This window comes from Falco biarmicus, chromosome 2 (assembly GCF_023638135.1).
Source record: "Falco biarmicus isolate bFalBia1 chromosome 2, bFalBia1.pri, whole genome shotgun sequence".
Taxonomy (NCBI): Eukaryota; Metazoa; Chordata; class Aves; order Falconiformes; family Falconidae; genus Falco; species Falco biarmicus.
Genome location: NC_079289.1, coordinates 32,658,725 through 32,686,054, shown reverse-complemented (window position 1 = coordinate 32,686,054; position 27,330 = coordinate 32,658,725). Strand labels below are relative to the sequence as shown.

General features: G+C 37.0%; 1 protein-coding gene across 7 annotated transcripts in view; it reads right to left on the bottom strand.

Annotated features, from left to right (window-relative positions):
* The window catches only part of TSC22D1 (TSC22 domain family member 1), a 95,797-nt gene that overhangs the window by 46,904 nt on the left and 21,563 nt on the right, over positions 1-27,330 (bottom strand). Inside the window, exons 2-5 of one of the 7 annotated variants that reach the window (XR_008820062.1) lie at positions 16,076-16,177; positions 13,597-13,658; positions 9,479-9,676; positions 6,329-8,500 (exon numbers count right to left, since the gene is read on the bottom strand). The exons of 1 other annotated variant lie outside the window; for it this stretch is intronic. The gene's annotated coding sequence lies outside the window, so the exon portion shown is untranslated. Of the gene's footprint in view, positions 1-6,327; positions 8,958-9,478; positions 9,745-12,606; positions 13,659-16,075; positions 16,178-27,330 lie in introns of those variants that run through there. 5 more of the 7 variants (XR_008820060.1, XR_008820059.1, XR_008820058.1 and 2 more) reach the window with 5 other exon arrangements.

Here is a 27,330-nt window from a genome sequence, read left to right as displayed (position 1 = left end):
ATGGTTCTGAATCTGTAGAAAACAGCATCCTCTCTCACTGAACGTTCTCACTTTAAAAAGAGTCATCTGCATCTTTAACCTGACCTCCTTATAACCAGAGGAATGGCTTCCCCTGGGATCCTGGTAGAACTCCTTATCTTAGTCTGCTTTCTGCAGGCAATCACATTCCTTGCTTTAGTCAGAGCTTTCACTTTAAAGGTCAGCATAAGCACCTAGTGCTACAGAGCAAATCTTTAAATAACTTTAAGACATCAGAAATTTAATTTACCACTTATTTCACCCTTCAATATAAACTTCACACATATATACACAGTACCATCTCCAAAACTCTTCTTCAGTGTAAAACCAATACACAATATAGTGTTACTCAACTAGAGATCCCTGTGTAACCCAATACATACATATTTGTGTATGTACACCCACACACAGATAATACTCATCGGCTGGAAAAATACTTTTTGATTTCTTCTACACACAAAAGCATGAAATTTTATATAAAACACTAAGAACATATATTCAGTTCCCTTACCTCTAAGAATGCTCTAATTTAGCAAAAAGCTAACACAAACTCACAGCTGAAGCTGTCACTAACAGCACAGTAGAAGGGGAAAAAAACTCATATAAACTTTTAAATGTTTAACTAAAAAAAAATAAAAAAAATCTTTCTACCACCTTTACAGGAGGAAGACAATACTACAAACCCAGTCAAAAAAATCAAGTCAGTGTGCTAAGTCAGTAACTAGGCAATAAATGCAGAGAGCTTATTAAAAACAAGTCTTCATTAGCAAAGTCTCACACCACTCTCAAGTATGAATCATTCCTTTTTAAAAACCCTCAAGCTACAGGGGGGGAACAGGAGGGACATAACAGAGAGTAGAATCCCCTGTCTGAAGATTATTTTTGTGTCATGTTAAAAAGAAACACTATCACATTATATTGTACTTTACACTACAGGTCTCAAAACCCCACTTTAGCAGGACTTTTGTCTTAACAAAATACCTTGTATGACAGCCTATGCTTAAGTTGGAATTTTGAGGAAACAGTTTTCAACTTTGGGTGCAAATGAGAAAATTCAAGTTCATTTGGGGTATAAATAAAAACCCTTGCCTTATAAACCAAATTAATGTTTGTACTGAAATACCATCCATGGGTCTTATTTAACAAGCAAAGTCTTCTTCTTGGTGTACAGAGAAAAAGGGGGGAAAAGTGACATACTGAAATTTTATACAAAGTAAACCGAAGTTTAGATTTGAGGGGGAAGGTACAAACAGCATTCATATCACATTACAGTCATTATAATTCTAGATTAAACTGTAAATTCTTGTATTTTGATACAGGTCAAGGCTTTAAGTATCACTACTAGTGTATGGACCATACTGAAATCAATTAATCTTCCAGGTTTATCTAACCTGGAAGGATTCTCTGATGGTTGGGAGTAGTTTGCCAAGTAAATAAACTCTCTTCATTGTGCCAGAAATTAAAGAGGAAACACAGGAGCGAATAAGGAGAAAAAAAAAAAGTGGGACTCCGGCAGTTTTATTGCACTTGCTTTTAGCTAGAATAGAGAAAAAGTTCCTTCAGCCAACAAGAACACCTTCCTTGCAGAAAGCCAGTCACTACATAAGTTGCTCCAGTGCAGTCCACATAAATGTCTCAAGGAGTGTCCCAATATCACATGATCACATGTCAATCAAACCGATGAGACTATTCACTGAACCAAGGCCTTACACAATGCAGTTCTCAAATAGCTCCAATACGTAATTCTGCACTCTGTGCAAAGAAACAAATATGAAACAGCTAGTCAAGACATAACACCTTGCATGTAAGTCACTATTTACATAAAGGCAGAAAGGAGAGTTTCTTTACAAAGTACACTGCATCACAGAGCAAGACAGATTTTGAAACAGTAGGTGCTCCAAGAGGGCCACAAAACAGATGGTAGCTCAGAGTGACAAAATGTGGCAATATAAACCATCCACTGCTTAAGAGTAAAGGCAAGTGAAGATCTAGATTTATCTCATGCATTCATACATGGCTTTGAAGCCTTTACAAAAATGTTTAACTTGCAAAGTTGTAAGGAATGAGCAAGGAGCCCATGTATCACTATTATACTGCCACCAAGATCACAAATTTTACGTGTCTTTGAAGGAAGCAGAAAATTAACCTGAAACAATAACTTAACTTCAACTACAAGCAGGAATTTGGGTGTTAAGATTACCTGGAGAGACAAGCAAAATGCCCTGCAGCTGAAGCGCTGCCACACTGGAAGCACTGGTTTGACTGCTAGCTGAGGAGATACGTTTGAGTCTTCCAAGTAATACGGTATTTCTGGAGAACAATGCGAGGACTGATATGAGGACAAAAATTCTTAAACATTTTTCTTAAACATTTATTTTTTAATAAATGTAATATTATTGTTCATCTTTCTCATTTGCTAAACTGCTTTATTAAGAAAAAACCCAGTTCTGAGCTAGTTAAAGGAAGTAATACAGAGACCTGGTTAGTGTACTCTCTCAACAGGGATTGATGGGAACACTCTCCAAAGCAGATGCAAGTACAGGGAAGAATAACAAAAAAAAAAATTTCTATGAAGTTTAGCAGTAATACAAGGGAACAGACACTTAAAAGATATCACCCATACAAGTATAAAGGGAACAAAAGTGTCAATAAAGAAATTACTTCTTGGAAGACTCTTGAACATAATACATAACAAAAGAAAGTATTATTCTTCCCTGAAATACTCGAAAGAAAATAATTTCATCAGGGGCTTTGTAAATACCATTTGAAAAAGTTCAGAGATCAATTAAGTAAGGTATGAAAAACATTAGTTGTGTTCTAGGACACTACAGAGGTAAAGCTGAGAAGAGATTAAGACAGGAAAAGCTAGGTCTGTTATAGCACATTCATTTTTACAACTACTCTTAATTGATTAGGAAAGGATAAGCTCTTTCTGTGAATGTCCCTAACATTTTTTTTAACCTATTTCTAATTTCAAACAGATCCAAGAGAGGGTTACAGCTTCCAAAGATAAACAAGCTCTTAAAAGAGTTCCATAAAAATAAACTGACAAGTCTAGGAGCCCTTCTAACTTGCCTCTACTTTCCCCTTTAAAAAAAAGCTGCAGCATTAACTCAACTGGTTTAGACACCATGTGGTGATAAAAGTAACTAGTGTCCAAGGCATAATAAAGCCTCAAATCAGTGCTTATACTTTATTAGACACCAGAGCACCTAACCCCACAACCTACAAATCTATAGGAATACAGACGTTACTAGTGTCATTGCAGGGGCAGGGGGGAAGCTTAGCTGCAGCAAGCGATTTTCTGTCAAGCCTACTGCCTGTTAAAGGAGTTTCTACTTTAGCTAGCTGCTTGTTATTCTAATTCCTGCAATGCTCCAGTATCCAACTCGGCCTCAATTTCTCTGTAGTCCTGAAGTCACCCAGAAACATCCTGCCTGTACCCAGTAACTGCACTGAAGTCAGCTGTTCTTCATTTACTCCTACTTGCTTCAGTCTGATTTCATCTCTCTATCATTTATACACAAACGAAAATATTTTGCAAATTATTATTTCATGGTTCCTCATCTAATGTAAAGTACTACCAGAGATCAGGAAGACATTTTGCAAAGTACTTCAAATTTTAGTATTCTGAAAAGTACTAAACATATGTCAGCAACAGGTGTGTGAAAGCACCCCTGAAACACTTGAACACATAAGGATGCTTTCCCAGGTCACGGCTTATTTGTTTTCAAGGTAATTTACACCATTTCTCAGAGAATCATGTTTCACATTCACATGCTACTTCACTTACACTCCACATTAAACAGTATTTCCTAGCCTTCCACAATACCCCGCCTCACTGGTAAATGCCAGTATATACAACTGTGGGACAACATAATGAATGAGAACAGAATTAAATATCTACCTTAAGGAGCCAAGCTTTCCTGATTTTATGCCTTAAGCCTTCCCTTAGCCATAGAGAACCAAACTTTGGAAAACCTGGTAAGAATCTACTATTTGTCACTAATTTCTGCAAAACTACGTGTCCAAACAGTCTTTCCATTCTTCCTGTAGCCCCACACAGTAAGTACAGAACAGTGTGTTTATTCTACCTTGTGTTTTTAACAAAGGTATCCTACCAACAAGAAGCAAACAGTCTGCAAGCTCATGCTGCCTACCCAGTTAAACCAATTTTAATCAAGGTAACGCACAGAAAAAGTACAAAAGCTACAGGAAATTCCATCATATTTTTACTAATAAATGATGCTGATCTACCATTTAACCTACAGCTTCTCTATAGCACTGTTTGACAGGTCTTTCCATCTTTCACCAAAAAAGCTAAAACCAAAAAGAGAGAGTTTATTTCCCTATGTGCCATGCCAATAATTCTAAAGATCACTTGAAGTGAAATTAATTTCTAAACAGTGCCTTTCCTGAATAGCAGTCTACATTTGCTGGCAACCTTTCTGCACTAATATTATCACAATTTTAATGTGGACTTTAAATGAGGTAATTCCATCCAATGAATAAACCTCAGTTTAAGTCAGTACAAAGCTAAACTTCGCAGAAATTATCTAAATCACATTTCAATCTTCAAAAGGCAATTATGATCACATAAAATCTATTTATAATCATAAAAGTTTTGCTGTTTGCTCAAACGCTGTTTACTTTACAGATGCTATCTTTATCTGAATTTGGCAAGATGAGATCAGATACTGGTAAGGTAGAAATTGTCAAAGCAGTTACCGAGAAGAAAGCCACCCCGAGCCACATGCCTCTCTGTGCAATCTCTTACAACCATCCATCAGGATAAATAAAATTATTTTGTCCCCATGAAAGCGATACCCATTTGTGCAAGATAAATTTCTTCATTTCCTGTTCTGTAAGACAAGCCTAAAACCTACACATTTTCCTGACCTCTGCTGGATCAGAACTCAGGAAAAAAAAAATAAATCAAGAAACATCAGTTTTTACCAGGGAGAGAAAAAAGGACAGCCACTTATGTATGAGAGTAGATCAAGGAAATTAAACAATGTAAGACAGTTTATTAGAATAGTGATTTTATATTCTTAAAAAAAATTAAGTTATCAGGGAAGCACCACTGTCATCAGTAAGAGAAACAAACTTAATATGGTTTTCAAAACCATTTTTTAAAAATAATTAGTCATGCCTTCCATGCCATTTAAACAATCCAGCTTAAGTGGCAAAACACAACAATTCCCGGAACAACCCACCAACTCACCTCATGTTGCTGATACCAAATTATGGACATGGCTTAGAGCTCTGCAGCCACCAATTCTTTATAAAGTCCATGCAAGAAACAAAACTGGAAGGGTTCGACCATCTGTTACCATTGCTTTCAGAGAATGCCTTTTTCCAGCCTTCAATTAAAAACAATTTTCTGAACTAACCCCTAAATCACATTCATTCTTTCAGGGATCAGTAAGAGATGTCTGGCAAACCAAGGTATCAATCTAATTTCCTCAATAAAAAAGCAGCTGAAAAGGGGTTTCTGTCACTGCTACCTGCTCAAATTCCAATGCGCTGCAAATAGGACTACTGGAGAGATGAATTCCAACATCCAGCACACCACTGCTGATGGAACCAGTCTGGCTTTCAGAAGTTCACAGAAAACTGCTGGTTTTGTTACCCATCTCCCTGACTGTAAAGCAAGGGAATTACAAACACCCCAGAACCTACACTCTTTATTCTCCTTTTCTCATTTTTAAAGTCAGCGTAATTTTCTGATTTACAAAAGGAACACATTTTTTGACACACCTCCCTCAAACTACTCTAAACCGACAAAGTATCTCTCACGCAAATGACAGGTTTAGCTCTGGTAAAGTAGCAACATTAACAAGATTTCCCCCAAAGTTTCCTGATCTTTACAGAATACTTCCTCACTCTCAAAACATCCCATAATAAAGAAGGAGTTGCAACGTAAGCCACAGAGGATGGACAGAAGGTGGAAAGCATAAAGCAAATCTTTCAGGTTAAACAATATAGATATTCTGGGACAGGAAAAAAGGAGATGTCAACAGCCAGGATTTTATTGACCAGCTAAGTAACAGTTAGGAGGCCCTGGCATCTGGTCAAGAAGATGTAAAGGATTACATGAAGTGAGTCAGGTAGCTCAAATGCTCACGGAATCTTAAAAGGGAATAAAACCAGCAAAAATAGGAACACTACAAGTCTATTCTGTGAAGTTCAGTTAGTACTGCAGATTAAAAACCTCTAAAATCATACAGTGTTTTTCCATGTTTCCTGGCATTCTGGAATCAGAGGAGTCCAATACTCAACACAGTTATGTTAGGTACAATATAAACAAGAAGAAAATGGTTTTAGACATCTTTATTATTTAATAACACAAAGGCAGGAGTTATTCCTCTAAAGATATATCAAGAACCCAGGATTCCAAGTTGCAAAACTCAGAGCATGATAGTAATATGCTAACACAATGCTGATAAGACAAGGAGTATCTGACTGCAGAATAGCAACAAATATTTTGGTTTGTGTTTTGGGTAGTTGGGTTTTTTTTTTCTCCAATCATAAATATGGGGGGATAGGGGAGTGAACTAATTTTAGCAACTGAGACAATAACATTAGAAACAGTTCTCAGTGCCCCTGTTGTTTTATTATAAGCATTTAGCATTCGTAAGTATTTGATAGTTTTAAATTTAACATACTACAGAACAAAATGACCAAAAACTGTGGCTAAGGCAAGTATACCTATTAAGGAAGGTACAAAAGGTATCAAACTTTAAAAGGACTACAAGTCAGAAAAACAGGCATTTTCAACTAAAAGCACTGCTGGCACAGATCTCTAGCCACAGATGTTAGTATTTCTTTCTGAGACTCACAGATCTTCAGCTTTTAACTTCTAGATGACTCCTGTTCAGCACACAATTCATGCCTATACTTATAACAACCACTCAATTTTAAGGTCATCACATACACATTTCCACATATTAAAAAAGTATTTGTTACATTAAATCGAATTAAATTGATTTCTCTTTAAACTTCAAAGTTCACAAGTGTTACTGTTGTTGCATAGTTTAACACACACATCCAACTATCAGTTTTCTAGAAATACCAGGTTATAAATTTAGCATTTTACTCAACCACAGAAGCAGCAAGACAAAGTAGTTTTGATACTCACAGCAAAAAAAGATATTAAAAAGCCATCCAGCAGAGCCAGATTTCAGAAAGTCCAGTGAAAATGGCTCACTACATAAGTATGTACTTGAACAGCACCATCTGAACAATTATTTTTAGAATGTACTAAGACTACAATGCATTCCAGCATAGTAAAGAAGGCCCAACTGCCATGAAGCAGTAGCCTGAGGGCTAAGTTAAGACTGTTCAACAATTTAAATATGCAGGTGAACTTAATGAAAGATCTAGGCATTAGTTAAAAAACAATGTTTTGTGGTAACTGATTTAAGACATTAATTGGATTCAAGCACAAGCATCTGATTAGTTTACTCCAACTGCCAGAAGCAGAAAACAGGAAAAGTGCTCTCTACCTACTGCCAGAGGGTCCGGTTCACCCTCCTGCCACCCCTTCTTGGTCAGCTTCAGAACAAAGCTTTCCCCGTTCCTAACCTGAACATTAAAAGTCAGCCCTATTCTTCAAAACTGATTTCCTATAACAAAAAGAACAAAAGTACACAGATATGTGTGTGTTGTTTACTACTACTGCCAAACATAAGGTTTTTATTTGAGATCTCACAAGACATTTAATTAAGTTTGACTATAGAATCCCTTAGGGGGAAAACAATTAAAAGCTTTCTGCTTTCTAACAAGTAACATTTCACTCTTAAAAAAAATATCAAAAAACTAAGTTTTTTCACTTCCAATGTACCTTTTCAACAGAAAACCACAGGAAACCTGAAAAAATGCTGTACTTCCCATCATATTGCCCATTGTGACATTTCTGGCTCAAATTTATTTTTAAGTAAACTTGGAGAGGTAGAAGCCTAATTAAATACCATTTGCACAAGAAGCTTCATTAGTATTATTGCTAATCATTTAAATGGACTATAAGTGGACAAATCTTCACAAATGTAACAGTCTGAACCACAGCAGAACCCTGTTTCACAGCTTCATGTGGCATCTCCTATGCAGGGGACAGCAAGATCTGATCACATGAGACTTGTAAACTTTTAAACTCGGATTTAACTTGATCTTCAGATAGGAAGATGCCAGGTTTAGGTTTTATAAAAGTCATCTTTATGACATTGTAACAAAAGGACCGTGGGAGACCAAACAAATTTCCTTAAGAATTATGCATTAGAAGTAATTTTCTGCCTAGGCCTCCATTTCTAGGGTAGCTCTGTGTGATGGAAAAAGGAGTCATTTCTTTCCCAATCCCATTTTTGTCAGGAGATCCTGCTTAAGGAAGGCCAAGATCCAAACCCAGTCATCTTCCAGCAACATAAATGGCTCTCAAGATCTTCTGCTGAAGGCTTGTGATGCAGTATAAAGGTTAGAAGGTGTCCTGAAGCAATTTGGAGGGAATGAAGAAGGAGAGAAGAGTCACAAGATGCACCAAAAGTAATAATGTATGTAACATAGTTCCAAATGACCAACTCAGCATGAAAGAGGAACTGGTAAAATCTCCTTAGAATTTCATTGCCAGTTTTCAAGTGATTCCTTTTGCTAAAAGTCAGAAGGAAATTTAGAATAAACTTCCTGTGCCAGCAATGACACAGCTGGAAAAAGAAAGGTCTGACTGTGGGCTATCGATGCTTGCAAGGAAGAGGCTGTTGCTCTGCACAGCACGAAGTGAGAAAGGCAGAATTTACCTGAGCTGATTCTACTGATTCCCCTTCTCTGAGCCTGAGGGATTGCTGATCATGTGGGTTAGCAGCACATCCCCTTAATCAGGATGTTCCAGTCTACTCCCTTCATATGGACAAAGAAACAGGACTTAAACCCAGCAGCCACAGGCTCCTCTGAAAGAAGAATCTATTTACACATTTAGAACTGGGGAATTTTTTCAGTGCTGGGAATCAAGTCAGATTTCAAACACATTTGGTGGCCTCCACCTTACTGCACATTCACACCTAGCACTGGTGTAAAGAGACAGGGAGGAGATGAAAATTGTGCGGCTATGGGCCATATACAGATCACTGGCCTTACCTTGACCCCAGCCACCAGTTTCTGCTCTTAGCTTCCTGTCTAGAAAAGGGTCAGACCAAGAATGTCATTAGTGCTTCAAAGAACTGAAGTACAAATATGACCCATGGAAAGGAAGCTTACACAGAGGCATAAAAACTTTCCAAGATATTTTTTCTCCTCTCTCTCTCTCTCCCCCACTTTTTTTTTTTTTCTTTAAACTGCTCACACTCTTTCCCTCTCTCAGCCAGCCTAGAGGAGTGGAAGACAACATCAACAAAAAAAAAAGCATAGAGAAACATCATAAAGTCCATCCTTCACACCTGAGCGGATGGCAGTTCAAAGGGGCCCTACCTACCTGCAACCCTGTTGTTTGCTTCAAGAACTCTGTTTGCCCAAGGAAAAAGAGGCGAGCAAATCCTGGAAGCAGATCCTTCCCCAAAGGAAGTTTCTTTGTTTCTTTCTGAGTCTGCAACCTGGAGCTTTTGCTTGAGACTCAGTCCTCTGAGCGGATTCTTTCTTCAAACTCACACTGGTTCTTTACCTTTGTGGGCAGCTGGAAAAAGAATGAAGCCGTAGGCTGAGGCAGGGACTCCATACTTCCAGGATAGGGAGGCAGAAAGACTGGAGGGGAAGGAAAAGTGCTAGTTGGTAACTTCTTGAATAATGGTCTGCATTCCCTCATTTTCTGCCACACAGAGACATACACATAGTCACTGCAATAGGGGAGGATGACAAGAGATGAGTACTAGACATGCAGTTTTCACATGCTCTGATGCCAAAAAAAAACCCAAAGTGTTGAGCTGTGAACTTTCAAGACTTAAGACATCTACCAATAGATGAGATCAATCATAAGATGTTTTGTCCAGAAAGTTCTCTCAGTTTGTTACAAGTAGATGTAGGTGGGGGAAACAAAAAAAAATAAAATTTAAGCGCTCATTTCTTGGGAAAAAAAGCCAAATCTCTCTTCTGTTCACTTTCTCTCAAGTGAATGAGAAATGGCATCTATCGCAATGCAGCGAACATCTCCCCTTAATCTCTTTAAGAAGAAACAACCATACTTACCAGACCGTTTCCCTCACCAATGACTTCCTAACCCCATCCCCAACTCCTCTGCAAGGCCTTACTCCAGCCTCAAGTCTTCTACTCTGTTTGCAAAATCAGATCAAACACTGATAGCATTTTAATGCTTTTGTGACAATCTCTGACAACCTAGGCATGTTATGGATGCTGTGGAAGCTAAGAACCAACCCAAGTTCCTGGATCGGTTTCAGGGTTTCTAGAATATTCCTCATTTTTCCTGAAAACCTAGATGTCCTAGAGTCAAGTGTCATTACACGACAAGCAAAGATAATGCATACGAGAACTCAGATTTTCTTCTGCTGACAGACTTCTGTGAAATTTTATTAGTAGCATGGAGCCAACATGCAACGAAACAGATCTAGAAGTCTCTGGACTTAAAACGCAAGTATAGGCATAGCCACTCACGTACGCATTTACCGGTTATTATGTATTGCAATACCTTTTGCATAACAGCAACAGCACCCAGCATTTGCACATAGGGTAGCTGTTGAGCCGCGCACCTCAGATGAGGCACTATCATTTTACCTGCAGTGCTTTTCATTGCTCTCAAGACACCAGGTAGAGTATGATCCAGTAGATAACCAAGAAGCTGTGCTACTCATTATGTTTGGTGCAAATTACTCTTAATTCATTTGGGGGCAATTTTGGTGGTGTTTCTTCATGTTCTCCTTTAGAGTGCATACCTAAACAAAACAGCTTTATATGGTTACATACTTCACATGTCCTTCAGTTTTAAGCTCTCCTCTCCTCAAAGAAATGTTCCTTCATTGTGCTCCAAATAACAGAAAAGAAGTAGGGGGAAAAGCTAGGTCTTCTCATTAAAATCACAGCAATAATGTATTTCTTAAAAAGCATCTTTAATTTTTACAGTTAGAGCAGACAGGAAAATTTCCTCTTTTTTTTTTTTTTGAGACTGGTGACAGATAAAGCCATCAAGGACAGAACCTGATATCGTACAGTAATTAAACCAATCAGCAAGTTTCTTCCAGAGAAACTGCTTAGGCATGCAGAAGGATACTCTGCTGCATGATTCCTCTGAGGACACCGAATATGGTGATGCTATATCAATCTAAGGTAAAAGGCTTCACTCTGAATAGCAAGACTATTTCACAGAAATAACAGGATTAGTAGTCTTTTAGTGGAATTTCATGACTTTTCAACAAAAGACCAAGATGTGTTACTAAACCTTTCAATTTGACAGAACATTGCCTTTTTGATTATTTCAGATCAACTTCCAAATACTAGAGAGCCAGGTTCAGTCTTTCCACCCCATATGCATTTTTTGGTGAAAAAGTCTGTCTGTTTGGAAAGAATAACTGACCAACGCACACAAACATACTTGGCCAACAGATATCTCCAGGATTATGTTTATATTCTCCTCTTCCAGTAAGGCAGAGGATACAAGATAAAAGAGAAAAAGTTCAATGCAAATTTCTACTCCTCTGTACTTGCTGGCTAAAAAACTATCATAAACAAACAGTAAAATTAAAAGCATATTTCTTCTTAAGATTCCCTTGCAAACAGAAGGTTCTTTTTTACCAGGTAACTTGCAAGACTTTGAATCTCTGGAACTATTCAAGCTGCTAATACTTGTTGCTTACAATTCATAAGTTCAATGCAATATACAGCATTAGAGGCTTAATTTCAGGTGATGCGTTGAAGCCTACAAACACTACTAACACTTCTGAAGTCAACATTCTTTTCCAGCTCAAAGCAGTAGAAAGTATCAAGAGCAAATCAACCCAGGTGAAGCAGCGTGACCCAGGTTATTGTAGCTTCCTTTCAAACAGGAATCTGCCTAGTACCTCTGTAATATCAAGATAAGGCTGCCTTTGAGAAATCCTCTTCACCACGGAAGGAACCTATTCACTGAAAAGAGTCCACATCACCTTCAGTATGCTGCACAGTATGAAATCACCTACTGAAGTTTTAGGGGTGTAGAAGAGAAGATTACTTGGCCTTATTCTATTCATGTAGCAGTTCAGTACAAGAGACAAAAGATCCAACATAAAATTTAAGAAAAAAAAGCATTTATCAGGACTTTGCCCACTATTGTTTTCTCATGGAAATAGCTAAACAACAAAAAGCTTCTGGAAGATCAATCTTAAACAAGTTGTTAGGAATAACTTGTTTTTAAATTCCTTTCCTTACTTCAAGGTCACAGTATCTCTCCTTTTCCGAGGAAGGGAGAACACTTTGCTTCTAATATTTATCCTTTCATACATACTTGCATACCACTTCGAACAAACTTCTCTCAAACTCTAAATAAATAAGGTTGGTAATGTTTGTGTTCTAGCTATCAGAAATACTAGCCCGATTGATTCTTATATACAGATATATATACAGATCCGCAAACAACTGGATCTCTACATTTTTAGATGAGAAATGCTAATAAATACTCCTTTGCTCTTCCAAAGATTTAGAACAGAAAATAGATCTAGAATAGACCATCCTAAAGTACCTGAATCCTTCTTATGGGAATTCTGGGAGAGGGTTTTTTTGTTGCTTCGCATCAATCATCAGAAGCGATTCATGCTGCTGAGATGGGATGTTAAGCCAGCTTAAGGCACTGAATATACAGTAGCTTTTCTCAGTCACTGTACCATAGAGTCTGCTGATTTACCTCAAGAGCAGGCCAAGATGGAATCCTTCTAGCTGGAGCAGGAAGAAGGAGCAGAATGAAATTATGGCTGGGATGACACGAGAACACCACATGCTGATGATCTTCAGGTATAGACGAAGTCAAGAAAGGCACTGGTAGATCTGTTTGTGAGTATACAGAAGACTGTATGGAATCCTATAAACAATATTCTTCTCTCCTTTGGGCAAAGAAAGGAACCTCTGCAATGTCTTTCCATAGTGACCTGACTGTTGATAAGATATTCTGGGAGGAAAACTCCCTTTAGCGCTTTCTTCCACCTTCCTCCTCTACATAGCAGGTTTCACAACCACTCATCAATTGAGGAACTAGTGAAGAGCAATCACCATTTTTCTGCAGCAGCAAGTAGAAGCTCAATATCCAGTAAAGAAAAGTTTAAACAACCGTGAGTAAATTCTACAGAATAGCATCTGCAAAATAATCAAAAAACTGAATCTATGCATTTGGTAAGTGGTATTCAATATAAGCAACAACACTTTTTTTTTCATCCTAATACTGCAACTCCAACTATAGGATCCAAGTGAAAGAACATTGAAACAAAACACAAACTGTTAGACCAGATTCAAGGTACCTGCAACTAGGTCAACTATTTCTGAACCCTCAAACTGGAATTTTAAAGCATCATGCAATTATTTTAGATTTAAAGTGCAACCAGCCATATGGAGTATTTGCAATTCCTAAAATGAAACTTGTTCTGGGTTAAGTAGCTGTGGCCCTCCTGCCATTAGTCATACCTCTAGAAGTATGTGCAGGCTGCAAACCCACGGCAGGATCTATGCACCAGCATCCCGTGGAACTGTTATTCAAAATAAACATTACAAGAACAAGAAATTTTAGTAAAACATCTTTCTGCTGGAAACCAGCACCAACATGGCATGCATATTGAAATATCAACAAGAATGATGTAAGGCTATTTAAATTCCAAGCTTCTGACATTATGAAAAAAAACAAGTTTCCCAAAACTTCCTGGCTTTGTTGTTTTTTTTTTTTTGAGGGGAAGGGGAAAGGACTTGATGGGAGAGAAGGGAAGAAGTCATTGAGCATTACAACAGCTATACCAGATAACGTCATCAAGTTCCAAGATGGAGAAAAGGCAGCAAAACTATTGATCAAAGTGTTGATTTTTAAAAGATTGTTATGCAACCCATCATTAAAAGCTAAACTTGCAGACAAATAGAATGTAGGAATCTTGACTTTCTGATTTTCAGACTTTGTTTTAAAGCATTTGGTCTCTCTCCAGAAACATTTTCTGCTCAACTTCTTTAAAGGCCTACTAGAAAGAGAGGGCCACAGCAATGTCCGAATTACCAGACAAGGCATTGTGTAAGACCTACTCAAGACTGGTGTAGGCACCAACCCCTGAAAGACCCCTCCTATTGCCAGATTACTTTTTCATTTTTCAAACTGTTTACATTGCAAGAATATTTTTAAATGTCTATTAGCATGCTTTTTGTTTCTTGTCAGCTTTGTATGCCAAGTACAGTTGAGAGCAAACCTTTTTTTGGCTTAACTAAATCACATTTCAAATTAGGTTAACAGACTTTACTGGCACTATTATATTTCTGTCATGAAGACAGACCTTTATTCAGCCTTAGGGAAATTCTATGCTTCTGGGCAGAGGGCATGAGCAGATTTAAAAATAAAAATCAGTGTTTTTAAGACTACATATGATGCCAGGTTGTTCACCTTTTTCCTCCTTAAGAAAGCCAACTATAGCAACAAAGGTTACTGTATTTATGTGTATCTTGAACTTATTTGAAGAAATTCGATAAAATGTGTAGTTTCTTAATATGAACAGTGTCTTTGCACTTTCCTTTTTAGCTCTTAATACATGGCTTTATTTAATTCAATTCCATTTACATGCAACTAGCTTAGATAAATTTCTTAGACAATTCTTTCTTTAAAGCACCATTTTTCTTACTGAGTTCTTAAACTTCACATAATTCCTATAGTTCTCTGGTCGGGGACTTTCAGCCAGTCTATCTGCAGAACCTGGAGGCTGAAATACTACACATAAGCAATGTTAAGAGGAGTGATTCCGTTACTGTTCATACAGCCACACCAAACTGGATGCCTGTGATTTTTTTTTTTTTTTCTGAGGGGGGGGGGGGGTGAGGTGGAAACTGAATTTTCAGGTGAGAATGGCTCAAGGCTTTTCTCTGTAGGTTCTGACCCTTGATCATAACTTTCCTCTGGTGTCTAGAATATCTGGAGAATACAAATACAACAAAAGTATCCCTTTCATGCAATATTTACTCAAATATATATATTTAACAGATTAATGTTAATAAGGGCAACATGGATTCCACTGGAAAACAAAAGCTAAACAAATTAGTTGTTTTTTTACAGTCACTAGTTAAGAAGTTCTACTTTGGAAAGTACTCAAAACATGTATTTCAGAGTGGAGTACTTTCTACATGTTGCCTTCCACATCTAACACTAATTTCTACATTTTTTACCTTTTTACGTTAAAAAGAACATCCTGACTCTAGAGCTTACAAATGCAGCATGCAATCTGACCAACAGGCTTTATCCTTTCCTCATTTTCAACAATAAGAACTCTACAGCCAAAACTGGACGGAGTTTTCTAGTAACTGTTACTGCTGAGATACAAAGTGATGTCAAATGCTATTGTAAGCTGTGTTACTCTCCAGCACTAACAAACGTGTGATGTTAACTAAGGCTTATTTTTGTCTAACAAGCTGGCGACAGTGGAGACAGAAGCCAATTCAGAGTCATGACTTGCAAATGATGCGCAAGCACACCATGACACTTCTGTGATATAGTCCAACTCTTCAGTTCAATATTAAGAGAGTCTCATATGCAGTCAGCTATGTTTTAGCTTGGAGTTACTTTTACTTTTACCTAGTAGGTGTTAACAGTACATGAAAAATGCATTCTGGATTATCTTGTACTGCTACATCACACAAAACATGTTGTCTTTAATAAGCTAATTTTCTGAAGATTTGCTGACTTACTTTATTGGACTAGTGCCTCGAATTCACCTGTATTTTAGTATCAAACTAAAATTGTGTAATTCTCTCAAAGACAACTTGGTATAAGACCACCACAAGTTTTATTATAAAAAAAAAAAAATGTAAGTCAACTAAGGTATAGGCCATTTGAAATGTATCATTTGTCTCTACTTAAGCAAAACTGTTTGCATTGAGTTGCCCCTGCATCTTCTTTCCATGCAAGCACCTTCACACCTACCTGCTTTGATCAGCCAGAACTCCCAGCTTTTGCACTAGACAATTAACTTTGGCAGTGCCTCTTCACAGGCATACCAGTGTGCAGTGTTTGTCATTCTGTTATCTGTTGAAATATTAGCACTTGGTTTAGGTTGTGTGCAAGAAGAAAAAAAAAACAGTATCAAGTCATAGATAAAAAAACATGAAAACACAACAAGATCTATTTCTAGCCTAGGCTTACTGCTTTCACAAAATTATTCAGAACAGAGAAAAAAAGACATAAAACAATCCATACCAAAATAGAAACTTACCCCACTGACTGATCTGGGTTGGAGAGTGTTTAACCATAGACTGAATCTCACAGGACCCTCTTTCCCTCATTTGAGTCAAGACTTCATTGACAAAAATAAACACAATCCAGGGCAGATAAAAAAAGAGCTTCCCACGCACTCAAACACACAAGACACTACGAACCCTCTCAAAAAACCCCACCATTTGAATCATTACTGAACACTTCTGTACATGATTAATATCTACAACATGCATCATTTATTTTGAAGCAAGTTTGACAACATACACCACAGATTTTTGACATGACTCAGCATGAAATTAGTTGCCTCAGAGTTCTATGCCAAAACTTAAAAGGCCAGTGTTTCCTAAAACCAGTTGTATTTCATAAAATGCTTCTGCCTTTAAGTTCCTAACATCAGCTCTCCTATAGAAGACTAGCAAGGCTCCCTTCCTTCCATCACATTTTCTTTTTAAGGCGTGATTCTAAAATTAGTTTGCAGGAAGACCAAGAGAGATCTGCATTAAGGTTCTCAGGTTTTAGCTGTGTATTACACGCAAGCTATCATACTTTTTATTTAATGGCTTTCTAGCTACCAAAAAAAGTTTAAAAAATCTCACAAGTATTCCATGTTGCTGTTACTTCTACATGCAAGAAAGTTTGTATTACAAAACTATCTTACACACTCCTAAATTAAGTCAAACTCCATCTTCTAGTTCACTGAAATGTACAAAAAGACATAGTGCATGTGACCTAGCCAAGGTAAGGAAAACTGCAACAGATGCCTAGTAAAGTAAAAGTCCTTCATTGTTGGCAAGTGTTCAAAATCCATCCCCTAATGGTTGTTGAGTTAAGCATTACATTAATATAGAATTCAACTAAGAGCAAGTCTGTATTTTTAAGTGTACTCTTCCAAATAGCTATTTCCCCAAGTTTTCAATTATTCTTAATTCATAGTTTAATATCTGCATAACTGAAACCTCCATAAACATTTTGCAAACTAGAGTTTAATATTGTGTAACTGCTTTTTTGCTCCTTTTTTTTGCTGGACAAGCATTATATTAAGTATTACTTCATCTATATAATATTACATGTGAACATCAAGTAATTTTCTATTCTTCTATTTCTTAACTATTTTTATTGTAAACTTCAGTCCAACAGAAAAATTATTCAAACAGAACTGCCACTTCATACTTCAGGATGCAACTTACTGTAACAGTCTGCTCCTATTCCAGGCAATCTTTTAATGTCCTTTTTTCAAGTCATCAGGGAACTGCCATTTACCAGTCAAGTTCTTTCACTCTATTTTATAAAATAAAGCATGTATATGTATTTAAGCAGCCTGCATGACAGAAGGATCATATATGGTACCAAATAAAATGCATTCTAAAAGGTACTTGTATAGGCAACTGTACAAGTTTGAGAGAAGCTATAGGAAGTATTTGGGTGAACAACAAATGGCATTACAATACAGCATTAAAACAGATGTTTTCACATGAAAGATTTTTCATGTGAATTGAATACAGGTTTCAGAAATATGGCATATTCAAGCCTACACTAATCAAAAGCTTGCTTTTCCAGCAACGTACCTTGATACTATGACTAAATATTTTCGTAATTTTTTCTGTTATATATTTAAAATACGTACACAGAAAAAGGGGTACAATAGAAAAAATTAAATCACTAAAAAAATAGATTCTCTCCGATTACCACAATCAAGCAATAATTTGGTTTCATACTTACTGCAGTTCATTACAAAAATGTGCAATGAAACATATATTTTGCAGTCCAACAAAACTACATGAAAGATGCTTCCATCTCCAGAGTGGGGACAGAGGACATTCTGGGCGGAGAAGAGGACATGGGGAAGGGTATACTACACAACCCCAGTAGAATCACTTGAACGCTTGTTAGCAGCATGTAAATTGGCACAGTGTTCTCAAAGAGCCAGTAATTTAACCACGATAACCCTGGCCTTCCAGAAAATGAATCATTAACTGGACTGTACAGATTTTTGGGCTCCACAGTAGCTACAGCTCTAACTATAGCAAAGTAACAATGAGTATAGACTAAAAAAAAAAAAAAAAAAAAGTACGCAAACACATGATGGAACTTTAACTGCAACTTAACAAACAGCAGTAAGAGACACTGAGAAAGTGCGAGTACTTCAAAAGGAAAGTAAAAAGACAAAACGTAAAATATTCTTCTCACTACAGACAACCACTTCTTCTTTGCCCACCAGTTCCCTAGCATGCATTAACACCACACATACGCCTTCCCTCTTCTTTATCGCTTAAATCAGAGCAAATGGTTGTTCTGAGCAGTATCCTAAATGTTTACATTTTTTAAAAATTATGTTTAGCAGCTACCAATCAGAGAAGTCTGTATCATCTGACTACTGTTTTCTATCCATCAAAAGGCAAATTTAAACTACTGCCACATGTTCATTTGGAGCATGAATATATACTGCAAGCAAAGTTAATCTGAGGTAAAAACATGACACTATGGACAAGGACACCAGTAATCCATCTCCACATGGCCTAGTCATAAAGTACACAATAGGAGGAATCAGAGTTACTATGAGGAAGCCAAATTCACACAAGCTTAATCTATTTCAGAATTGCAGCTAACATTAAACACAGAAAACTACAATTTAGAGGAAAAAAGGGCTCATCATTATTATTAACAAAAACTCATTTCCATATTTTATTATTTTGTTTAGTAAATGACTAGAAGTTACTAGGCATTTATTTAGTTTACATACACAATTTAAAACTCCATAAACTTGCACATTTCTAGTTATTACACTTAAATGGTTTGCAATGATAAACCACTCAGACTCCACAAGATTAGTGCCCACTACACACAGTTGATCTCAATTTTGATCAGTTTTTCAAAAACAAAAAAAACCCCAAACCAACACCAACAAACCAAAAGAACATGACAAAACAAGTATTTCTGCTGCCTGTTCCCTACAAAACAACTTTTGAACCACTGTTCAATTTAAAGCCTGTTTTGACACCTCAAAGAATAGGCGTGTCATGAAAGCAATGGAGTAGATGAGCATGGCCCTATTTCTGCCTCTACAAGCACAAGGCAAGGGACAGCAAGAGGCACTCCCAACATTACTCATTCTGACAGAAAGCCACCAGCAATCCATGTAGCACATCCCAAACTGGGAGCGCAGCAGCCCACCCAGCCTGGTTTTTTAGGCAGCCAGCAAGCCGAAAAACACAAAGCAACGGGGAAAACTACAGTGGGGATGGCAGAGGAAAGAGATAAGAGAACTTAAATTACTGGGGGCAAAGGGAGGAGCAGTATGGTAATAGGAAGAGGGTAACTGCAGCACCAGTCAAGGAGACTTCTGATAGAAATCCCTAGAAGCCCTACACACAGCCGCGCTGCGCGCCCCCCCCCCCCATTTATTTTTAACTCCTCCAGTATTCATGGAACTTTTTGTTTTGTTTCTCAAATAAGAAACAAAAATACTTGGGGGGGGGAACAGACTTACAGACTTGAAAGTCAAATCTTTTAAGGTTGGTTCCTAAATCATACACTCCCCCCATAGCAGAAACACTGGCTGCAGCAAGCTCCACCGACTTGAACACTCCTGCAGCATTAACTTCCTTCATTTATGAAGCCACTGGCAGGACTGCAGCCAGTGTTATAGGTGTAATAGCTGTGCTTGAACATTAGGCAGACTATTGCATCAGCCAAGCTATTTTTAAGCACAATTCAGCTTTTCTTCCATAACCTGATGCAAGCTTATATGTTTTTTGCCTTTAAACACTGTTCAGTTTGTTCATCACCACCTTATTTGCCAAATATTAAGAGCCACTCCAGTATCATACAATGTCTAGCAGTGAGAACATTTATTAAAAGCAATGATTGCTATGCTTGACAAGAGAGCTGCTAATATTACAATTTATCCTTTTACATAATATAACAAAATTGAGTTGCCAGCTTTGCATTATTTCCATTTTACTACTTTAGGCTGTATCAATGATAGTATCAAAATATTTAGCATCATTGTGCAAAAAAGTTAAGGCATCACAGGTACACTACTAAACCTAAAGTTTTTCACAAAAGCACACACTAAAAGAAATAAGAAGCACAACAATTTCCAACAGAAGTTCTGAAAAATCAGATTATCAAGTTTTAAACAACCAAAGTAGGGGGATTCTCAGTAAGACAACTTTGTCTTCAAACCTTCTAACCAATACACATTCTTATTTGTGCTGTATTTCAAAGAGCTTGATCAGTTAAATTTACTGATAGGAATTTTAACGCAATTTTATCTTGAAATTTGTACATGCAATTTTTTGGAATATCAATGCTTATATTAGCACTTAGCAGAGCTGGCAATCAAGTCTTTAGAAGTTAGGCACTGTCAAGAATATTTTGCAACAGATATAATTGTTCTTCCCCACACTTCTTTTAATTGCCTGTATCGGGAGAAGAACATTAAGTTCCCAGTTTTTAAGTACCCAACATTTTAGAAATCCCTTGCCCTTCAACCAACCAAAGCACAGACGAATGTTTTGGCAGTGTTCTCCAGCTGCAAATGGTTCCGAGTGCCCAGTTTGAAGTATCTTTGGCTCAGTTTCAGGAGCGTTCTTCCTTTCAGACCACCAATACAAGTGCATTTTAGAAAAATACGAAGTGAGACCAGTCTGTGCTAGAATAAATACCATCCAAGAGACAGCATGAAATAAAGATTCAACTAGAACCAAAGAGGTTTTATTAGAATATGAAGCTGCCATAAAATGGAATGCAACAAATGAGCCTTAAGCACAAGAGAACTACACTGGAAAAAAACCCCTGCTTCTTCCCAGTCCTCTGAGGCTGGGGAGGAACAAATGCCCTTCACTATATACTACCTTATTTTTCGGTTTACCCACAAAAACCAAAATTCAAAATACTTCCATAGAAGCAAAACCAAATTTATGAAAGGTAGTACATACTCTCTTAGAAATAACTGTAGAAAAACGGCTTAGCTAAAAGGCTAGTTGAACAGAAGAATTTAGGAGTTCTCAACCTAGGACTGCAGCAGAAATGCAGTAGAATTCTTTACGTAGTTTTGCAGAGCTCTCCTCAGTTCCTACGTTGTGTATCTAAAAAAGCATCTTCCTACAGTCTTCAGATAGTTTACAACCTCAGAAAAAAAAATTTAAGAGTTTGATTTGTGAGGTAATTTAACTCAATCAGGAAGCTACAATCACCGGTTTGTTTCTCACACTGACATTACCCCTAGACTTGCTTTCAGGATGGCATTTGAAGTATCGGCAATTCCTCAGACACAACACTAATATCTTAAAAATGCATCATGGGAAACCAGGGTTATAATTTGTGAAACTTGCTGTTGTCACAGTGATCTAATCAGACCCTAATATACAGGGCCTGGCAAAGGGAAGACAGACTTACAGATACCTGCTCTCTCCTGTTTCTTTTAATACTTAACACCCTAGCTTTTTCCAAGAAGAGTTTCACAAAAGTTCATGAAAAGGTAATTTTCAGGCTCAAGACAGGGTGTTTGAAGAGGGATATGCAGTTGCTAGTTCCTCCACCTTTGTTTTGCCTTGAGTTATTTAACAAGGCCATTTAGCAATTCAACAAAGAAGAAAAAAATAGAATAAATCTGAACAAGCATTCAAAAGCATATTCCATTTTCTTGGCTCCAATACACCCGCCCTGGTCTGCTCACTGGCCAATGTAAAACCACAAAAAACCTAGCAAGTTCTGAATTACTAGTATAACGGAAGTCTGAGCATGTTATTTTCACTCCATCATGCACTTACAGCACATTCTCTGCTAGTCCAGAAGACACAAAATGAGGGGAGGAGAGTGATGAACAGAAACATTCCAATGCTAGAATACTGGGAAATAATAGGTCTGGAGTACGTCATGAGGCCTAGTGCTTCCCTTGAGACTTACCAGGATGCACACAGCAAGACCAATGGATATGCCTCTCCACTTGCGTGATGATCAACACCTGACTAGCTTCCTCTGGAAGGAGTTTCAGAGCATGCAGTTTGACAGCTGTCCAAGAAGCTTGTAGGCTGCTGCTCAAATACCACGAAAAATGGAGGAGTTGGCAAATGGACAACAGCAGGTCAGCAGGTTCTCCTGCAATATTCTGTCAAACTTTACAGTTCTTTACTTCAAGGTTCTGTTCTCTCTACAAGCATCAGTGAAAAGGAATTCAGAACACAAAAGCAAACCCTAGACTTTTGTCTTTTCTTAGACATCTCCCCAAAAATATGCATAACAAAATGAAAAATCCCTCAATCCCAAAGAGTAGAACTGAAGGCAGCTTTGCTGATTGCATCGTGGATTCCAAGACTGCAGGAGTAAGGAAATGGGACACGATATGGATATAAGGCAATGGGTGAAACAGGCAAATGTTAGTTATAGATCACAGAAGAAACAGTAAGTTTCCTTACAGTCCTATTAATTTTACTTTACAGAAAGCTAGATGTTCTCTCTCACACTACAGTGTAGTAAATTAAATTCATTAAAAATAAATATCCACCATAGTAACACTTAAGGTATAAAACCGTACACAAATTCTACTGCTTGCTAAAACTTGCTTCTTTTAAGTCAAACTGACAATCTCATAATGTATTAAAATAAACTAAAGATGGACAAAAAGCATTGCCAGAACTGTGGGCTTAACACAGATAAAATACCACAGTGAATTCACCACACCTTCTTTCCTCTCCCATTGCCAAAACATCCCAGCTGAGGCCTTCAAATAAAGCAAATTAATAGGTTGAAGAGGAAGGCAAAGACAGAGACAGCAAACAGAGAAAGGTAAAGGGACCTCAGGAAGGAAGGAAGCAAGCTGTGTGAAACAAGACAGCTATTGGAATTTACAGCAATATCTACATCAAGTTTCCTGATGGAAGAAGAATGTTATGTCTGTTTTAGTGAAACACCACTTTCAGTTCTTGTGTTACCATCACAGATCCTATTTTTTACATTAATTTTAAAAAAGAAAACAGAATCACCAAACAAGCAATTATGCTTCATTGCTGCCTAAGTAATATCATTCAAAAGAACAATTTATAAAAGTGTATTGAATTTCTCTCAGGATCACTGACTAGTCAAGGTTGGAAGGAATCTCTGGAGACCATCTAGTCCGACTCCACTCTCAAAGCAGGGTCAGCTACCACAAAGGAGTAATAAGATACAAAAGGAATAGTAAGCTGTGAGATGTTCTTGAGTACCAACTTCTGAGACTCGAAAGCAAGCAGAGTTAGCAACTACAAACCACCTTTCCCTCTTCCTGCCCATTTTTTTTTAAAAGCTGGGTAGCAATGGCACATGTACTTCATTATTAGAATCAGAAGCTGCATGTAAGAGACCTGTATACCAATTTTTGGAAAAGCACACTTTTTCTTTACAGGAGCTATCGTACATTCAGTGAAGCACAATTCGGCACAAGGCCATTAAGTAAATATATTTAACATATCATTCTGACATCTCATCAAATCTGTAAACTTACTTGTTTACACAGATGTCACTGTTTGATATTTCCCACTTTAGGGGAAGCCTTTCTCTATTTGTTATGAACCTGCTCCAGGCAATATACCATTCCTTTACTGATGGGAACAACTTATTATTGATTCTTAATGAAGTATCCATATACAGCAGAACTAGGGCATCACAAAAAAGCTTGCATCCTAAAAGTATTAGTTTCAAGAGTGTAAAACACTTATTTAGTGAAGGTGGTAAATTCTTCTCCAACTGACAGTCCTGAATATAAATTAAAAAATAGTTATTTTATATAACTACTTGTTTTGAAACTGAAGAGTCAAGACAGCTACAGAAAAAGGTGTGAATTTTCTCTTACATGTCTGTATGGCTTAACCCAGAAAACACCAAAAGACATGAAAAAAAGTGTGAACAGAAATAGAAGCTTCAAAGAGCCAGTTCAAAAAAAGAGCAAAGAAAGCAAGTAATATTCAGGGACACACTATTTCTCATTGACTTCAAGTGCAGTGTGTCTGAAAGCATCCTAATGAATGAAAATCTCTTGAAAAGAGTATATGCCAAGACTAGTAAATAAACTAAAACAGCAAGAAAGCAAATAATGTAACCCCTCTTGAAGCATGAATATTAGCATGAGGTTTTTTGGTTGGTTTTATTTTGTTGGGGGTTTTAATTTTTCTTAGCGTTAAACCCATAAGCAGAACTAAGCGGACTAAATTGTTCCTCCCTACTTGTCAAGTAAACACTTATAGTCACTTGGGACCCTTTAAAGACAATAATTTATTTAAACTGGGCCAAAGACTTTGAAATTATCATGGGCATTTCTTAACACATTTCTGTATTATGGATAACAAAAAAAGTTTTAAACATCAAAGATGTGGAGAGTTTTAAAGCTATGATGTCTGTTCTAGTTTTTATGAACTAACAGACACATTAATGATAAAGAAAACACTATACTGCAAACACAGTACAAGAGGTAATACTTATGAACAATCCCACTGGCTTCAATAAAAACTCTTAAGTACATATATGTTTTCAGCCAAAGCTACATTATTAAAAACCTTAATGATACAAAAAGTTTCAGAAACTACTTAAAAGTCAAAGTTGCAAAAAAACAAAATCCTCAAGGAAGGTATCCAGATCGCTGTTTTGGGGGTTTATTGGTGCAAGAGACAGATGAGATGTTCTAAGAACAAATATCATCAACTCTGTGTCAAATTATGGCAATTCACATTCTCCTACCCCATCTTGCTAATATTCCCTTAGAGAGCCATTCAGAAAAAAAAAAAAGGCGGCTATGAATAAGGAGTTGCAATACAAGATCTCAACGAATTTTTAGAAAGCTATGACCATAAATTCCAATTGAAAAGTCTTTGCTAGCTAGCTTTGCTTCTTTTTCCTCCAGGGAAAAATGTGTTCCAAATATTTAGAAATAATAAGCATTTGTCAAAGGCTTTGAAATTAATTCAGCCTAGATACAGCACAGAAAGAACCATCAAATCAGAAATGCTAAAAACTTAAGTATCCTTATCTTATATATATACACAAGATGGCAAGAATGATCAAGTATCCATTAAAAAGTTAAGGAAAGGTTTGTTAGCCATCTCCCTTCACAACTGGTACTTCCATGCATTAAAACTCAGATGATGGGATTTTTTTAATTATTAAGTAGGCTTTCTATTGCACAACTAATTATCTGAACTGATTATATTAACCTTTAGAGGACAAAAACTATTAGTACAAACAAAAGAACTCAACAAGCTTGTTTTGATTTTGGAATTCAATGTAAGGTTCTTTTGTGAGGCAAGCGAAAAGCTTAAATGACACGGGGGATCAAATCATCCAAACCAAAATAGAAAAACAGCATTACACAGGTATCTGAACCAGGTTCCACAGTCCTTAGAACAGTTCATGTTTTCTGTACAAATTTCAAACAATGGAAACATATTTGCATTTCAGACGCATTGCAATGCATAATACATTTATTAGTAAATACAATCACTGAAATTCTATTCTTTTCCATTTGGAATCTCCTAAAGCTTCTGGATTTTAGTAGTTTGTATTTTAAAATAAGTCACAAACTAAGAAGAGTAAGAAGTATTTCAGTAGAGATCTACACAACATGCAAATGTTTCTATCCCCTTCTGCATTTTTTAAGGGCACTGACATCAGGAGTCATTGATTTCAAAGCAATTTACACAGTACGAGTCATGCACTGAGCTGTTCAGGCTTCCTTATTTTTCCCCTCTGATGATTTGCCTCCATCCTTACTCTACTTACATGATTTTTCAATTATTTTTTTTACTTAAAAGAACTTAAATAACATTTTGATATACAGTTTAAAAAAGTATTTATGCCACATCAATTAACCAGAATAAAGTATCTAAATACTCAGCAATAATAGAAACGCAGCAATCCCTTTCATCATTTTTTTTCCATTAGTCACAAACCCCTAATTATAAAAGCATGATTGTTTCCAAAACGTGAACAGTAGTGACAATTCTTCTCAAAGGCAAAACAGAATCAACACTTATAACTAAGTAATAAAAAAGAAGAGTAGAGAAGTGTATCGGGAGCACCTTACCATAAATCTTCATCCAGCAGAAATAACATTCCATCCATCCCACAGCCTATTAACCAATATTGCATACATCAAATACTTCTGCTGAAATCATAAGTTTTTGCAAAAGGCACCTATTAAAGTTACAGACACTAAGTTATTATTCTAATTTAGAATTATGAACTTATCCAACAGAGCAGCTAGTGTCCTACAGAATTACTTGGCTAGTTCAGAGCAGTCAAGCCCCTTGTACCGTTGAACCGTTCATCACAGGCGTATCCTGTTGCATGTAGGAAGCAGCACATTCACATAAAACTCTTACATGCACACTTTAAAAGAAGTATTTCCACAAGACCATAAAAAGATTAGTGTTTGTAAGATCAGCAAAAAAGCCCTAGCCAGTAACAGTGTGGAAAATGCTTCTGAAAAAGGAGCTAGCCAGTCTAATCACATATATCTAAACATACTAAGTATGGCAGCTTAAAATAAAGGCCCAAACCAACACATACTATGACAGAGTAACAGCTGGAAGAAAGAGGATATATTTCCAGTTAATGGACTTGGCTTTACCTTCCCACCTGCCCCTCCTCACCCACCAATGTTTATAAGCATTCCCTACCAGAAGATTTCTTTCATAAGAACATATCCCTTTCAGTCTTGTCTACCAGCACCCCTTCTTTGTCCTGTGTTTTGGCTACTTAACTTCCACTAGCACAGTCTTCTGCTGCAGTCAAGTTTCTACTCCTGATCTTCAAAGGCCTTGCTGTCCCCTGCAGTGCTCAACAACATATGAATTGCTGCCACAGATCAAGTTCAAAAGACACAGATCAATAGCCAAGAACTTCTTCAGACCTTTTTCTCCTAGCATGCTTTACAGAGATATCAACAAAGTTGTATTAGAGAGGAACAGGTACATTTTGTTAAGATTAAAGCT